This window comes from Pseudophryne corroboree, chromosome 3, assembly GCF_028390025.1.
Source record: "Pseudophryne corroboree isolate aPseCor3 chromosome 3, aPseCor3.hap2, whole genome shotgun sequence".
Classification (NCBI taxonomy): Eukaryota; Metazoa; Chordata; class Amphibia; order Anura; family Myobatrachidae; genus Pseudophryne; species Pseudophryne corroboree.
This window is the reverse complement of record NC_086446.1, coordinates 649117799-649123117: the sequence shown is the minus strand read 5'-3', so window position 1 is coordinate 649123117 and position 5319 is coordinate 649117799. Positions and strand designations below refer to the sequence as shown.

Sequence of the window (5319 nt, the reverse complement as noted above, 5' to 3'; positions counted from 1 at the left end):
TTTAGTCCAAGGCAATAAATTATGTTTCTTGACAGTGGTAATTCTGTGGAAATTATTTTTCAAAATAATGGGGTGGGAGAAATAAATATCTTTTAAAAGCAGTTTAATAAATATAAACTATTCATATTGGGAAGATATATTTTTTTTGTGTTATAAAACTGGGTGAATTAGAGTGAATTATGAAAAACGTGATAACATGTGCATATACAGATATATACATATATGCATATACATATCCTATGTATATATATCAAGTTTGTACAGATGTGTGCATGCACCTGTCCATGCCTTAGTGTGTGCCCACTAAGCTGAGTGATCATGTGTGTCGTGTACATGGGCCTTATTTTGACACATTAGTGTTTGTTACCTATTTTTTTACAGTACTTTAGCTTCCCAGGTGGTCTCCCTCTTGGTACTATTAAATCCCGACACTGCTTAGCTTCCAAGATCGGACGGGTTTGGGCGTGGAGCCAGTGTGGTATGACTGTATCTATTGGCTTTAAACAAAACACTCATTCTTGTGTCAAACATTTTTATTGTGCTGTGAATTCAGGTGCACATATACATTCAATGTGATTAAAGTGAATGAGGATAAAACGAGACATTTTTTTAAAAACCTTATAAAAATGGGGCAATTTCATAACCCTCATTGAATCCTGCCGGGTGCATCGTGTTAAGCTGGTAGATCCAAAACATTTCTCTTTGAGATAGTTTGTTCGCCAGATCTCCGCCTCTTTCCCCAATCTGTACGTGTTCGATCGCTTTAAAGGTTAAGTCTTCTGGGTTTGAGTTGTGTTCCAAGATGAAATGTCTATAGATGAGGTGGGTGTCGAGCTTACTTTTGATGCTCCTGATGTGCTCTTGAATTCTTAATTTAAGTGTCCGCTTTGTTTTCCCCACGTACTTCTTCTTACATGTACATTCCAATAAATATATGACAGAGCTACTGTTACAATTAAGGAATTCCTTTATCTTAAATTCTTGGGTATCCCCTGAGTCAAAAAATGTTTTTCTGTTTGAATTCAGGAACTTGCAGATGTTACATCGTCCGCATTTGAATGCTCCTGTGCATTTCAAGAATGTTTGATTGGTTCTTTCCTTAGTGGTGTCACGTAACATGCTGGGTGCAAGATGGTCTTTGAGACTCTTGGATTTGCGAAAGACTATCTGTGGTTTTTCCGGGAGGATTTCTTTCAGTACAGGATCCATAAGTAGAATCTTCCAATGTTCCTTAAGGGATGATTTGATATGGTTCTCATGATGGTTGTAGGTGGTGATGAATGCGGTGGATTCCTTAGGGTCTTCCTTCTTTTTATATTCTAGAAGGTCCTCCCTCTTTAGGGTATTTGTTCTTGCAGTGGCCTTGTCCAGAATTGATTTTGGATATGACTTCTCTTCAAATCGTTTTCTGTAAATGGCTACCTGTTCATTGCAGTCCTCTTTCTTGCTGCAGTTCCGCTTAATTCTATGGAACTGAGAGTATGGGATGTTGTCTTTCCATGTCTTTGCGTGGCTGCTTTGGTAGTGGAGGTAGCTGTTTTTATCCACCCCTTTAATGAAGTTTTTAGTTATCACTGACGATCCTTCACCTATTAATACTAAATCCAGGTATTCTATGGAAATTTTGTTTGTGTTGTAAGTAAATGAGAGATTCATGTCATTAATTTCTAAAAGGTTAAAAAATTCCATAAAAAGTTCCGGGCTGCCATTCCATATTATTAAAATATCGTCGATATAGCGTTTGTACAGGATCACATTATTCTTGAAATATTGAGTGTTATACACATAGAGTTCCTCCCATTGTCCCATAAATAGGTTTGCGAAACTTGGTGCAAAAATCGTTCCCATTGCGGTCCCACAGCGTTGAAGATAAAAGTTCTCTAAAAATTTAAAATAGTTTCGACTTAGAATAAAATTCATCACATCACAGATAAAAGCTCTTTGGGTCGTTGTAAGGGTAGGATCCTTATCTAAAAAGTCTTTACATGCCTTAATACCTTTAGAATGCTCAATGCACGTGTATAGAGATTGAACATCTATTGTAATCCATAAATAAGTATCTTTCCATTCTATGGATTTCATCAGGTTCAATACCATGGTTGTGTCTTTGAGATATGACGGTAATTCCTTAACATATGGGTTTAGAAAAACATCTACATACTCGGACAGTTTAGATGTTAAGGAATCAATTCCAGCGACAATAGGTCTCCCTGGTGGATTTAAAAGGTTTTTATGGATTTTCGGCAGGTAATAGAAAATGGGGGTTATGGGACTAGACTGCATTAAAAATTGGAATTCCTCTTTCGTGATACTTCCATTCCGAAGTCCTTGTGTGAGGAGTATTCTCAATTCTTCTATATATACATCCTTGGGGTCATTCTGTAGTAGTTCGTAGGATTTGGTGTCTCCTAGTAGACGATGTGCTTCTTTTACATAGTTGTCTCGATCCAGGATGACTAGTCCCCCCCCCCTTTGTCAGCAGGTTTTATCACTATTTCTGAGTTTTTCTGTAGTTTCTTTAGTGCCTCTTTTTCTCTGTTGGGGAGATTTTTTGTGACCACTGGTGCAAGGTCAGTATCGCATAGGTCTCTTTTTACCAGATCATAGAATATGCTGATATGGTTGCCTTTCGATTCCACCGGATAATATTTAGATTTGCGTTTCAATCCTGATCTTGATGTTTCTTCATAGTTTGAAATGATGGCATTATCCTTGCGTGCAAAATGTCTTTTAAGTGTGAGCTTGCGAATGAATTTATTTAAGTCTATAAATGTCTCAAATTTGTTCAGTTTTTCTGTGGGTGCAAATGATAAGCCTTTGCTCAATAATGATGTTTCGTAATTTGTCAATGCATACTTTGAAATGTTGAATATCCCCTTCTCCTTTGGGTCTAATGCTGTACATTTCTCCTTTTGGTGTTGTAATCTTTCCCTCCTGCCGCCCCGTTTTCCTCTTCTTCTACGTGGGGCCTTTTTAGAGGGGATGCATGTACCGATTCTTCTTGTAGCGTGCCTCTGAACGTGTTTTTTGGACGAGCTCCTAGGCGTGGTGATAAAAAAACCTTTTCGCAAGCTCACACTTAAAAGACATTTTGCACGCAAGGATAATGCCATCATTTCAAACTATGAAGAAACATCAAGATCAGGATTGAAACGCAAATCTAAATATTATCCGGTGGAATCGAAAGGCAACCATATCAGCATATTCTATGATCTGGTAAAAAGAGACCTATGCGATACTGACCTTGCACCAGTGGTCACAAAAAATCTCCCCAACAGAGAAAAAGAGGCACTAAAGAAACTACAGAAAAACTCAGAAATAGTGATAAAACCTGCTGACAAAGGGGGGGGACTAGTCATCCTGGATCGAGACAACTATGTAAAAGAAGCACATCGTCTACTAGGAGACACCAAATCCTACGAACTACTACAGAATGACCCCAAGGATGTATATATAGAAGAATTGAGAATACTCCTCACACAAGGACTTCGGAATGGAAGTATCACGAAAGAGGAATTCCAATTTTTAATGCAGTCTAGTCCCATAACCCCCATTTTCTATTACCTGCCGAAAATCCATAAAAACCTTTTAAATCCACCAGGGAGACCTATTGTCGCTGGAATTGATTCCTTAACATCTAAACTGTCCGAGTATGTAGATGTTTTTCTAAACCCATATGTTAAGGAATTACCGTCATATCTCAAAGACACAACCATGGTATTGAACCTGATGAAATCCATAGAATGGAAAGATACTTATTTATGGATTACAATAGATGTTCAATCTCTATACACGTGCATTGAGCATTCTAAAGGTATTAAGGCATGTAAAGACTTTTTAGATAAGGATCCTACCCTTACAACGACCCAAAGAGCTTTTATCTGTGATGTGATGAATTTTATTCTAAGTCGAAACTATTTTAAATTTTTAGAGAACTTTTATCTTCAACGCTGTGGGACCGCAATGGGAACGATTTTTGCACCAAGTTTCGCAAACCTATTTCTGGGACAATGGGAGGAACTCTATGTGTATAACACTCAATATTTCAAGAATAATGTGATCCTGTACAAACGCTATATCGACGATATTTTAATAATATGGAATGGCAGCCCGGAACTTTTTATGGAATTTTTTAACCTTTTAGAAATTAATGACATGAATCTCTCATTTACTTACAACACAAACAAAATTTCCATAGAATACCTGGATTTAGTATTAATAGGTGAAGGATCGTCAGTGATAACTAAAAACTTCATTAAAGGGGTGGATAAAAACAGCTACCTCCACTACCAAAGCAGCCACGCAAAGACATGGAAAGACAACATCCCATACTCTCAGTTCCATAGAATTAAGCGGAACTGCAGCAAGAAAGAGGACTGCAATGAACAGGTAGCCATTTACAGAAAACGATTTGAAGAGAAGTCATATCCAAAATCAATTCTGGACAAGGCCACTGCAAGAACAAATACCCTGAAGAGGGAGGACCTTCTAGAATATAAAAAGAAGGAAGACCCTAAGGAATCCACCGCATTCATCACCACCTACAACCATCATGAGAACCATATCAAATCATCCCTTAAGGAACATTGGAAGATTCTACTTAAGGATCCTGTACTGAAAGAAATCCTCCTGGAAAAACCACAGATAGTCTTTCGCAAATCCAAGAGTCTCAAAGACCATCTTGCACCCAGCATGTTACGTGACACCACTAAGGAAAGAACCAATCAAACATTCTTGAAATGCACAGGAGCATTCAAATGCGGACGATGTAACATCTGCAAGTTCCTGAATTCAAACAGAAAAAAAAAATTTGACTCAGGGGATACCCAAAAATTTAAGATAAAGGAATTCCTTAATTGTAACAGTAGCTCTGTCATATATTTATTGGAATGTACATGTAAGAAGAAGTACGTGGGGAAAACAAAGCGGACACTTAAATTAAGAATTCAAGAGCACATCAGGAGCATCAAAAATAAGCTCGACACCCACCTTATCTATAGACATTTCATCTTGGAACACAACTCAAACCCAGAAGACTTAACCTTTAAAGCGATCGAACACGTACAGATTGGGGAAAGAGGCGAAGATCTGGCGAACAAACTATCTCAAAGAGAAATGTTTTGGATCTACCAGCTTAACACGATGCACCCGGCAGGATTCAATGAGGGTTATGAAATTGCCCCATTTTTATAAGGTTTTTAAAAAAATGTCTCGTTTTATCCTCATTCACTTTAATCACATTGAATGTATATGTGCACCTGAATTCACAGCACAATAAAAATGTTTGACACAAGAATGAGTGTTTTGTTTAAAGCCAAT

General features: G+C 37.7%; 1 pseudogene; it reads right to left on the bottom strand.

The window, feature by feature from the left end:
• Positions 1-372: 372 nt before the first annotated feature.
• Positions 373-492, bottom strand: LOC134897877 (5S ribosomal RNA; annotated as a pseudogene).
• Between the last annotated feature and the right edge of the window lie 4827 nt (positions 493-5319).